This window comes from Apostichopus japonicus, chromosome 3 (assembly GCF_037975245.1).
Source record: "Apostichopus japonicus isolate 1M-3 chromosome 3, ASM3797524v1, whole genome shotgun sequence".
Classification (NCBI taxonomy): domain Eukaryota; kingdom Metazoa; phylum Echinodermata; class Holothuroidea; order Aspidochirotida; family Stichopodidae; genus Apostichopus; species Apostichopus japonicus.
The window spans coordinates 15,233,891-15,247,522 of NC_092563.1; the positions used below are offsets into that span (position 1 = coordinate 15,233,891).

General features: G+C 34.4%; 1 protein-coding gene across 5 annotated transcripts in view; it reads left to right on the forward strand.

Annotated features, from left to right (window-relative positions):
• LOC139964560 (junctophilin-2-like) overlaps window positions 1–13,632 on the forward strand; it is a 73,736-nt gene that overhangs the window by 1,069 nt on the left and 59,035 nt on the right. The window lies entirely within an intron of this gene.

Consider the following 13,632-nt stretch of genomic DNA (forward strand, 5'->3'; position numbering starts at 1 on the left):
TATCTTTGTTGTTAATATCGTCTTAGGTTGAGGTAATTTGTCAATTATCAGGATGGTCTAGTCCTAGGCTACCCTAGGCTTAACTAACAGCCTACAGAATGTTCCTAGGTCTAGCAGGCTCTAGGCATAGAGTTAGGCCTGAAGTTAAACCTAGTCAAGGTTAAGTAGAATTAGGATATGACCTAGGCTAGGCTGCATCTAACATTATAGAGTCTACAATATAGCAGTAATAATCTTACTTATTACATCTCCAAAGATTTGAACATAGATAGGAAATACATGAAAGGACAAGAAAAAAATGTCATATTTGAATTTTTGTAACAGTTGTAGCTTGACAATTTTCTTATAACGTACAATACATATTATGTGATTGACATGATCGGTTATATATACTAACATCTCACTGTGATGTAACAAAAGTGCTATATGATACTAAGAAATAATGCATTATTAACTTGTTTTTTTAAAATTGGCATATATTTTAATGTAGAAGTTGAAAAATTAAAAAACACATGGCACTTAGTTGAATCATCATGCATTCTATTGGTGAGATTGTTGGTGAGGTGAACTCAAGATGCCTATTACCCAGTTTCATCAAAACAAAAGACAGCCTTAAATACAGATGTTGGGAAACACATTTTCAGTGATTAATATGTTAGGTTTTACAACAGATAATATTTCTTTAAATAATTATGAACATTAGGTTTATTCTCTAAGCATTTTAAATAAAAACATTGAGCTATTCTTATATTCATAGATAGGCAATGTTTTGTAAAAACTGCCGTATTTGACGGTTAAAAATGTCTGTACATTATATATGTATCTGACTTTTTCTGTCTGCACTCTGTTGTAAGGTATACATTTGCACTGTTTGTCTAAAAGTGTGTTGTTAATTCATCTAAGTTGAAGCACTACAATACTCACCACTCTAAGCTATTTGCAAGGAGGAAGATGTATTCAATCAAATTACAAGATCACACAGGGATAACTTGACATTTGCTGAAATAGTGATCAGTTCTATGGATACATCAGAAGAAGATGAATAAACATTGTTCAACTTCATATAATCAAAGCTTACTTGAAACCTCACTGAATTCTCACAAACATACATTTGCTACTGCCGGTAATTTTTTTAGATCTTGTTCCTGAGGCGGACAACCATGCATGCACTCCTGATCAATATGAAAAGTCAGTCAAAAATATGAAACATCCTGCTGATCTTTCCAGTTAGAATTTGTTGTTATAACCCTCTTAGATTTAAAAAAAATTATTTTCTTTCTTTTCCTCTTTATTTTGTCCTTGGTTTCCATCTGTTTTGCATCTACAATCATATGTTAATCCAGGGGTAATTTAAGGGTTGTCTCATATCACCAGACAGCTAAAAAATTTTCTTCTGACAACCAAACCAATACTTGTGGATGCACTAGTACTGTACAGTGTTGCATGTTATGTATAGTTTACTTTCCATTATACCTTGTACATAAAACTCTGCTGTGTGAACAACCATAATAGATGGTTCAGTTTACTTATGGGAAAACTGCTAACTTTTTTTTGTAAAGTGTAACCAAAAATAAGTATACATTGGTGCATTGCGTAATGTAATGTGATGGGGGGGGGGGGTGGGGGTGGCTAGTTATTTGGGGAACAGAAACGGCACATATGAGTAAAACTATAGAGGGGAGGCTGGCCAATTAATATAAATCTTTCGAAGGGCACCATTGTTGCGTCTGTCTGTTTAATGTTTTTTTTTAATTCATCCAGAGACTTAATCATTGGTTGGGGAGGGGGGTGGCAGAGGGGTGGATTTGCTTTGATATCCTGAAGAAAATTTGTATGAATTAATGAATAATTAATCAGGCAAGCTTTCTGAAACATGGATCTGAGATTGAAATAAACACCTGTATTTGTATCATTTATCTTCTGAGCTGATCGTTGCTATTATTTCACCGATGTTGTGAGCAAAGTTAAAGTTGGAAATCGAATACACGATATCCATCGAATGAATAATTTAGTACGTTGTATAAAATCCGTACCGCTCTGTGCGTGCTTCAAAACTTTCAGTACAACGAGGGTGTTTCCTCTTTTCAAAACTTGTTTTGTGAGTGTGTGTAATCAATCACAATTGATAATCAACGACTTTTTAAAGAAAACAGTTGAGATGATTTCCTATGTGACATCATCATCCTCTTGCGTTACAGTCATTTTTCTCCATCGGTCCCTTATTATTGATTTATGTGATGGTACGATGTCGGTGCTCGGGCTCTCACGAATGTATGCTCCGAGCATCGTGTTACAGTTTACATACATCACGTAACGAGCGCTCCCTTCAGTCCAAGGTGCAACTGCGATCTCCCGTCAGATAGTCGAGGCATGGAATGCAATGAGAGCTGGCGTTATATGAGTATTAAAGATGTAATCACACTGTATGTGAATCTACTACAACATTGTGAATGATGTAGTAGATCTCTATGATCTGGTACACCAACGAATGATCATATTGAAGCAATGCACACATTCCCCAGCTCTTTTTGAAGCTGCTGGTAAAAAAGCTGTGTTGATTTCTAAATTTCTTGTATGTACAGTCATTCTTAATTAATGGTGTGCTGAGCATTAGGTTGCTTGCTAGAATGTAGGTCCCCCTTTTTATACATTTTCATTTGTATAATTTCTTTAGCAACACTTTCTGTTGACTTATTAATTCTCATATTTTTTTGCTGTAATTTTCTTCTTCAAATAAGTCGCTCAAATTCTTCTGAAATTTCATGTCTCTGGCACTTAAGTCTGGTTGTAACATGAACTAGCTTAATTTGAAATCAATTTTTAAAATTGGAAATTTTGTACTATTCGGGTCAAAAGGACTTTTTCAGCTTAGCGGTTGCTCGCTAAAGCTAATTCTTTGGGTATGTGTGCAGTTGTCAGGATTTACTGATTGCTCCTGTCATAAACTGGTGACTTATTATTAACCAGACAGCAACTATGTAGAAAATCAACTGAAAAATGGGCACTTTTTGATACCAGAAATATTATTCCCATGATATCAAAAGTATATCAAACACCACTAATGACCTATATGGTTTGAAATTGGTTTGATTAGCTGTCAGCTGAGAATTTTATTTGGTTTTGACATACTGTTATGTATCTATAATATTAATACAAAGTACCAAATTTGCTGGTGGTCACAAGTCAGTCCAAGCAGGAAGGATATGATACTTAATTTTAACAGTCATTTTGTCGATAGTTGAGAGGAAAGCAGAAATTACTACAAAGTTAAAATATGTAGATGTATTTTTAGCAAGTAGAATGATGCTATGGAGTACTCAGTTTTGGTTATATCTATGGTAGGGTCGCTGCGATATGAGGTTCTACAGATCGATGTACCATCCTTTTTCTTCCCTCTTTCAAATAATATTGAAGTATAAGGGTAAGGGGGATCATTTCTAAGTGTTCCCATTTTGCGTAGCATTTCGTCATGAACTATATTGTTCTCTTAAAATATGAGAAATTTTGTATGTGTACTTCAGTGCTATAAGACTGTACTGCTATAAGACTATTGATGGTATTTGTCCATTGCGCATAGTAATGTGAGTAATACGATACAGGAAATATTTCCCTGATGGTACGACAAGCCATTCTTATTGTCAACTAATTGCAAGTACAATGTATCGTAAAGGTACGATATCAGTTTCATTGAGCAAATATGTAATCTCAGGTTCTTATTTCTGACAAATCATTTTCCAACACACAATTAACTGAACCATAGGAAGGAAATGACACAGCATGTAGATATGGTCTTAGGGTCTCATAATGTCAGCAAAGGGAAAATCATTTTTCTTTTTTTTGGGGCTTGAAAAATCCCTAATTCATGGCATGATTCATTAAAAAAAAAAATGTTTGTTTTTGTTTTTAGTTAAAAGACTTCTTTGAGGTTCTTGGTCATCAGTTAAAGTATCCTGATATCCTTTAAAGTTAAGGCTTATTTGCTTAACTATATTGGAAGCAAAGTTTTATATCGATATATATGTATACATTTCTCAGATTCGTAATCTAATGGCATTAACGATAATGTGTGGGACATCAAATTTCAAAATTATGAAAACTCGTAGTCAGCTACTTTAAATCCCCTCAGCATCTTCACCCATGTAGAACAAATCTAATAGAACTACCTCTAAAATGTCAACGACTTTGAAAGTACTAAAAATTGTTTCAAGAACTTTGCGATCAATGCCCAGCGAACCTCACTCTGGGCATAAAATTGAATTGTGGTTTTTTTTTCCGACCACTGCAGGGTTTTGACTCTAATCATTAAGATCCGTTCATTAAATTTAGAGGAAAAACCTGTACCGACTTTGAACATGTATATTAGACCGCATCATGTCAAATGTAACACGTACCGAGGAAAATACAAGAGCCACGATACCTTCTGTATTCTTGCAAAGGTTAATTTATAGAGAAATGAGTCCTTTTCTCTTATTCAGCTTGCTGTGACCAGTGTGCTGGAAGTGCCAAGGAAAGGGAGAAAACAGTCATTGAAACCATAGCAACTTGATAAACAGAACCTATCAAATTGGAGGGAATGTGTGAACGTTTGTAATGTTTGTGAACGGTAAATGCCTCGGCAATGAATTTCCCTCTTTGTAGACTACCACTGAAGACAGTTCTATTTGAAGTTTTAGTCATATTTAAACAGGTTTATAGATGTATCTATCGGTTCAGTTCGTCAAGGAGAAAAGAGAAAGAATGAGAGAGAGAGAAAACAAGAAGATTGAATCACAGACTGTTAGATCCATTAATAGCACTGTTAAGATATCTCTACCCATATGATATACCCTTAATGCATAGTTTATTGGTACAGGTAAAAATTTAGGGAAAAAATGGTAGATTCTGGAAAACAATGTTTCACTTTTGTCACCTGGTCTAGATGTGATGTTGAGCTATGATTTCTTTGAGGAAATTGAAAATCTGACCTGTTCTAAATAATGCCAATAGAATTATAAATCATTTGTGGGACAGAAACTTTTGTACATCAGTGGGGTTACATGTTCAATAAAAATAGCTATAAATCACATGTTCATATATGATATGATGGATTTATGGGGCAAGTGCCTGTTCATTCTACTGGCAAACGAAAAATTCTGCGCTGGCATAAAGCCAGCAAATAACTTGAACTTGGAGGCCTGAAATGCTCTTACACCACTGTTTTTTTGCTCAAATGAATGACTCGGCAAAGTTTCAAAGGTAGTGCAGGCTTCTGAGACTACCAAATTTCTGTTTCTGACAACCAAAATCAGCTTATGAGGTTGTTCGATGGACTTGTAATTGTTTACACATGAATATAAGATTGAATAGTATTAACCTAGTAAGTATCCACCCACATAGGTAAAATGATAAATTGGAATCATCCCCAAACCTGGTGATTTTTTTACCAAACCTATACATCTCTCTTACAGTGTACATACAGCATCGGTCATTGTTACTTTACTTATTTTTTTTTTTTATGACAACCAAATTTTTTGTTCGGCCAACCAACAAGTAAGGCCTGGTTTCTCCGGGAACAACCAGATAAAAAGCCTTAAAAAAATTCCCCCGATATAAGATATCAAGATCTTACTCATTATCCGATATGGACACATCTCTGTTTTTCAAGAATTTTGCACATTCAAATTACAAAAGGTAATTAGACTGAGTCTTTCAGTATTTGAAGGTGATTATTCCAGCAGATAAATGAAGTAATTAATGTCTCCAACTGCCACACATGCACCCACACACACACCCACATGTACTGTATGTTTATGAGAACAAATTTATTGTCATCTGTATAGTTGGTCCTATTATTGTCAAAACAGACCTTTAAGAGAAATCACCAAATGTGTACCCAAATATGCTAGAAAGTCTAATGTGTAACCAAATATGCTAGAAAGTCTTAATATGGTCACTCATGAATGCTAAAGTAACAGTTGTCATTTGACTATTCCAGCTCACTGAGATATTATTTATATTTTAATATTATAATCGGTGATATTATATTTGACATTGGTGGATGATATTAAACTTTCACATGATAAATATTAAACCTGTTTATTTACGATATCAAATTATGCATGAGTTGCGCCAATTGTCCGCTTAAAAAATTTGTGTTTCTTCGCACCCAGTATTTAAATAATTAGGTGATAATTATTATTACCACTGGTTTCTACGACAAAATAAAAACTTTTCAATTCTCATACAACATGTATTAAATTGACTAGGATATTATGATCTCCCGTGTGAATCGTATGAAAGGTGATATTTGTATATGAAGTTGTAAAGAACTCTTGTGACAGTCCCACTGTAATGCAGCAAGCTGCTAACAATGTTGTTACCTAGTGACGGTACGTAAATTTTCATCGGTCGCTTGGGAGATGTTACCTAACACAACAACAGGCTAACACATTGAGGTATACTCTCTTAAGTACAGTCATGTCCGCTGCTCGGGCAGAGAGACATCACTCATGTGCAAACCATCTTACAAGTTTTATCGTCGACTCATCGACATGCAGTTTATAGAGCTCGTGCCGTGCATTCTTACACTGGCTGAAGTATCGACGTTGACGTCCAAAGATCACATATATACTGTTGCTTCTTACAGCATTCTGTACATACCATGCAAAGCCTAGCCAGTCGGCTTAATAATGTAAACGTGATTCATTTGAGACTGTTAAGTTATTCCCACAGGATTTTAGTGTCGTCAAGACAGACTCAGATCGTTGCCTTCAACATTTGAGATCTTGAGCATAAGTTGAGTGGCGTATAAAGTGCATTTTAAATTGAAGAGCTCTTTATTTGTCTTCATAATAATAATAATAATCGAGCTTTGTTCAGTACAGAATATTAGCACTGTATTCGTAGTGTGAAGTTATAAACAAACAGTTTCTTCTTTGTCACTTTGATTTGCTGTAGCTGAAAATAGTTTTTGTAGCATTCAAAGCTTAATTTGCTGATGACAAAGGTTTTGTTCAAGCTTTTTTTTATGGGGGGGGGGAGGGGGGAGTGATTTTCAAGTAAGATATATTACTTTATAATAATTTAGTTTATATTACATGGTGTAACATTACGAAAAGTATTAGGAAAAGTTACCCTTTCAGCTCCAGCAAAATTTTATACTTTGCAAACAAAAAGAGTCATCCTTTTCTTTATAACTAGAACCTACAGATATCCCTTGGAATTCAATGAGCTCCCATTCTTTAATGCTCTCTCCAAATATGAGTCAGGCATAACAAAGCTTCTTCGTTTCTATGCAACCACCGATCCCTCCCATCCCCTCCCCTTCTTCCCCAATTCTTTCAAAAGATATTGATACTATACCTGTACAGAGTATGTTACATAAACTATGGGATGCCATTTTTATACAATTAAACTTTGCTCTACAAAAGTTTTAATAGTCACATTTGTCCAGGGAACAATTTATCCAGTAGATCGCATAGCAAACTCTATGCAAAATGGGCAAATATTGCTATGTGGTATGTATGACTAGGTGTACAGAGAGTATAACTGTTCTATAACAGCAGAACTTGAAGAGCTTTTACAACACAACACAATTCAACACAAATTTTGAAAACTACACTATTCCCAGTCTATGTACAGTATATATATATATATATATATATATATATATATATAAATATATATAAATGAAAATCGTAATGAGTTGGAAAATCAAGAACAGTGAAAAAACTTTCAGCCTCCACCGGGATATATATATATATATATATATATATATATATATATGCAGAAATTATATCACAAGTTTATAAGATATCAACCCCAGGCTACCTTTTTTAAATCTCTTTTATCACTTCCTGAGTTTTCCGTATCAGTTTGAACAGTACGTGTGCAAATGCTCAATTTGTATTCAGCCTCTTTGTGGATTTATACCATGAGCTACAACCTTTAATATTGCTTTTATGAAAATTGATGCCCTTACAAATCCCCTTGGCAGTCACCATGGTGAATTATAACTCAGCTGTACCACGATATGCATAGCAAACTGGAAATGGACAACCAATAAAAGAAAAGAAAAAAAAAAGAACAGAAAAGTAAAAGAAAGAGAGAGAGAGTAAGAAAAAGGAATTAGAGAAATTGGTTTCAGAGAATGCAATCCAAACCAAAGTCTTTATCAATTTCGACTAGATCTGATTCGAAAAGCTTCATTGCTGACATGCCGTTTCCATGGCGATGGTTATTACCTACTTTTTACAAGAATTTTTACATGACATCTTGCAGGGGTTTTGGGAAAGCTTGTAAGGTTACAACGAAACAGTGGGTATGAGTATATACGCAAGGAAGGGTATTAACCGCTCAAAGTGACCTTATAACCACACATGACATGTAGAACGTACACAGATATATAATGCCTTATTAATATTTATACAAGAAATTAAATGTATTTGGTAATCTCATAGCCCAAAAATAGCTGCTTTTTACCAATTACAAATGCTTTTAAAATATATGTATATTCTGCTTTTTTAAACACAGTAACCTTGATAATTTACCAAATTTCTAGATGGTGGAAAAAATGCAAAATCAAAATTAGTCTCAGTTTTATATGGCTACATGTTCTTCACAATAAGTTTAAGTATCCAACTTGATATTGGATTCTGTATTACTGGGAATTATTTTCAACAGGCTTGACGACTTTTTTTCAGACAAGTGTCACATACTGTACATTTGCCCACTTGTATAAATTGGAAATAAAAATTAAGTTGTAAAAAAAAAAAATTAACCTGGAATTTTAATCCAATGGTCTTACAAACACTTTAAAACAATTTTCACACTGTAAAAGGTGAAATGAGTTGGTTACCATACTCATTATTTCATGACAAGAATAAAGCTTTTTCATATGCAAAATTCATATGCAAAGTAGGCTACTGTACAAAGCTAGGTACACATGTATGTCAGCCGGTTGAAGGCTAATTTAACTAAATGTTTGTTCTGCACATAGAAATACCTTTCCAGGGTTTATAGCATATGTTGTCGTATTTGCAACGTATTAGTGAAATAACCCTGTATTCTTTTTTCTAGTGTCATTTGATGGCTGGGAGAAATTATGTACACAACAAATGCAACATATGTTGCTTTAAGTTATGAAACACACAAATTGCATCTAGACATTATTACCTAATAATGTAATTATGTGTCCAAATTTAATGCTTCTCAGTTATTAATAATAGTATTACATGAACTGTGTAGTGTTGCATAAAAAATACGTAGCATAAACTGATATTAAACACACTCATACGACAATCTGCAAACTTTTGGGGGGGGGGGGGGGGCAGTGATCAAAAAGTGTGTCTGATGGGTCTTAGGAAGTTTAAAATTTTATCTGCAGATTTTAGAGCTTGTCTACAGAGAATGATCAACTAATTGTGTTTTAGCATTAAGTCCATATTACAAGCTAGATTTCATTCACTGAGTGCATTGATTCAGAGAGTGTGGGTAGGGGGCAGGGGCTGGGGGAGGGAGTTGTCTTGTGGGTCGTGGTTCAGTTCTCATGGTTCAGATCCTGGGTAGTGACAGCCTACAGTTTTAAAAGTTACAAACTGTGTGAGAAGGCCTTGACTATATACAAGACTGCATTGCAGTTTACAAACCCCTGCAGTCACATACCTAATAGCAATAATACTTCTATAGTATCTAATGCAGTAACAAAGTAATGCCCTGAATCTAACCTTCCTGCTCTCACTTTATTTAACACACTAAATGCTTATTTACTCTCCTGAGGCAACCCTTACTTGGTGTATAACTTGATGTGCTTTGTGTTTGTAATCTTTTTACTGTATAATTATTGAAATTACAGTACTTACGTACATAAATATACACACACTGTGGGATATACCGCTAAATTTCAGTGGAACTTATTATTATATGTAACCTTAAACTGTAAATATATCTTGTGCAATTAATGTTTATCGCTCTTGGAATAATATTATTACTGCGCTAAGTAATACAACCAAAAGAAGAGAAGGAATTGTTTTTTTTTTTGTGCACACACTTTAATATGCATGGTCGATTAAGTTTACATTGTTGAGTATCAACTCAATCATGCTGTTTCTTGTGTTGAGTTTTCTGAATCACTAATTGCATCAGTAAAAGTAAAATTGCTGGCGGTACCTGTCTCGGAAACGATTCACTGTTGACAATTAACCACAGCACATAGGTGGGAAGCCGTAGAAATTGATCCTCGGATTAATGCCGTGAATATACAACGACAGCTGCATTGAAGAAACAAACAAACAAAACACAAAACAAGGAAAAATAACATTAACTAGGATGGGAAATAGAGATAAATTAAACAAATGTGTGCATACAGTAGCAGAAGTTGTATCAAGAATTATCTATATTAAATACAGTTTGCATAATTTATGTGGTGTATGTGTATGATTAGGTAGATGTAACAAGGGGACCATTATAAACAGGGGGTGCAACCAACCCTGTTTAGTACCGGGAGGGGGCTAAGGTGTTAAGTTGTGGAGGTGCGTCCCTTCCGCTTTGAGAAAGTTTTGTAAAATGGAGGTTGCTGAGATACAAAATGGTTAGCTATATTTTGCATCTTTAGAAACGATGTTGAAGAAATTTCGACTGTATAGTTTGTACAACAATGTAAGATATGTTTATTTACTGCACACTAATAATTTTTGTAATATTCGGTCTGCCAGAGAGGTGTGGGTTTGGGGCTGAACCCCACCATCCCTCCCACTCCCACCCTAGAATTATACTTGGTTGCACCCCTAATCATCAGATGACGTTTCCAGCAAAGAATCATGATTTATTAGCTCTGCAGTTTTGTTGTTTTTTTTCCCCTGTGAAATATATAGCCTATGTTAGTCAAAGCAGTATTAGCTATCTGTTAGTATATAATAGTAACCCATAGCAAAATGTCAAATGAGCAAATTGCTATGCGAGTGGAAAGCTGATCATGTAAATCGCTTTTTGTCCATAGTATTTATAATTCTGAGAGGAAATTTGGAGCTGTCAAAACTGTAACACAAAATTTGAATATTGAATTATTCCCTGAACTGTGTAAGACAATATATATGTGTAAGGTATGGAATGAATGTATGATTATATAGCTCTGGCCAATAATATACACATGTGGCAGGGATAAAAATGTTGTGTTAACAGGAGTATAGATCTACAATAGTGAATTTATTTGTTAAGGGTCGTCTGATGATTTGCAACTCTTGTGAGATGATCAAGATTTAAAGGTATGCTGTATTGGCTCCAAATATGCTAGATATTCAAATATGGTCACATTTGGTCAAAATTCTTAAACTGTTTTCAGTACAACCTCCGAGGAAATTTTCCTCACTGGGACATTCAGTGTTCTTGTGTGTTCCTTAAAAATATCTGAGATCAATGTGGAGAGTAAAGACCTCCAGGAAAGTATTCTTTGAAAACTTCTAGCAATTATAGCGGGCTACAATTTGGGGCCTATACTGACTACCTTTAATTGTATGCTGTGTTGATTTTCGACAGACATCCAGTTTTATTTCTTCCTTTCTTTCTTTGGTAAGAAGTTTGTGTCGATACTTTCCATTATATTTATTTTTTGGGACAACTCAGTTCGGACAAACTTTTACTCAGACAGACTTTAGAGAAAATGATTTTCCTTTAGAATCGGTATATCTGCCAAGCAAAATCCTGTGGATTTTATTATACATACGTTGCAACATCGTTGAACTGGAATTTGTAGATAGTATTATATATACATAGCATTTTAGTGCACTTTTTAAATAACCAAAGGAGTGACAAAGTATCTGTCTACCTCTCAGCTAAAAAAAAAGAGTAAATTTATGTAATGTAAATATATTCTTAAAAGGCGCATTACATGTAAAAACATCTCAATGCGTCATACAACATATAAATTACAAGCAATGAAATAAAATTATCAAATTTAGGGGAAAACAAACATAGCATGGCTATTCATTATTAACATTTGTGATACATGTATGCCTGTAATGAGGGACTTCCCCAAGACAGAAAAATAATAGACAATAATAAATTTCAAATTTGGTGGTGCCTCCAGACTATCTGGGAAAAACAAAAAACCAGAGTGATGTCACCAGGGCACTGAAATTCAGCGGAAAATGTTTTTTTTATTATTTTGTTATTAGATTTAACGCACTACTTTACTTGGGAAAATAATAATAATAACAACGATACAAAACTTATAAATACAGAGAACCTTGACAGCTTCAGCAAACATTTCCAGGTGTATAATGTTTCAAAGATAAATCAATAAAAAAGAGTATATCATAGAATAAAATAGTTTACCATTATGACATTACAGACCTTTCAATGATCCATTCCAGGGACAAATTGGAAGGGTTTAGTCTAACAAAACATTATTTTCAAATTCAATCTACTATATCTTTAGTTAGGGATAAGCTCTCCAGATGGGGTTTGCAACTAAAAGTAACTAATATTTTTCTTTGTCATATTATTAAGTGCAAGTCTCACATTTATCTGCTATGTACAGGCACGAGCTTTTTCCAGGAATTCGCGGAATATCTGTGATTTCTTTTCGACCTCGGGGACAAAAACTATTATCCTAACACACTGTAGCATACACAAACTGGAGCCTATATCGCAATTTTTGCAAAGTTCCATGATTTTGTTTAACCCCAGGCTCATCCCTGTATATAGGACTATATCCCTTTACAGTAAGTTGAAAGAAAAACCAGAGCAAATCTAAAAAAGAAATGACACTGATATAAGCCCCAACTCTTGCATTGCAACCCTTTGTCTGTTTGCCACTACTCTATTGCTTTTAATTTTAGACTAGCATTGTCTTCCATGCCAAGATTTTCATACCAGAGTTCTGTTTACTTTTTGCCGTGAAAACATACGAGGAGAAGAAGTGTACTGGGGGGCAACCACAAAGGGTTTCAGCTTTTAATAGCATAAAGACATCACACAGTGATTAAAATGTCATAGCCCATGACATTTAAGACAAGTGGTATCTCCCTAAGAGATCTTAGTTTTCTCTTTGCAGAGCAATGGTTGTATGTAGTACTAAAGTACACTGTAAGTATAGCATGAGCATCAATATTTGTATGTACTGCATAGCTCTGCCGTATACAGTAGCTAAGATCCAGTGTAGTAAATCTATTCCATTTTCAAAGGAAATTGTGACATATATATTCTAGACCGTATATCGCCGTCCTGATCACATGGTAGCAGTCCCCATGTAATGTGTACGTACAGTAAGGAGAATTGGCCAGATCAGTAAAGTTATAAGTTTTATTGGTTCTCATGTCCAGGCACCATCTTGGGTGACTATTTGATTTTATAGAAAGTATCGAATATGTGGTAAAGATGGTGATGATGATGATCATTGAGTTGTTTTCAGATCAAACCTTTTTTTGGACAGCAATTTGGTAAAATTTTCTGCAGAATTTGATATATGAAAACTACATTTAATGGTTGTAATGTGCGGTTGTCAATTTGAAAAAATAAGGTTTCAAATAACAGCAAAGAATACACATTTTTTTCAGTCTCAATTCCGATTTTTCTATAATAATGTAATTAATGTAAAATGCAAAAAACAAGATATAAAATAATAATAAAATATCTATGTGACAACATATGTGCAAC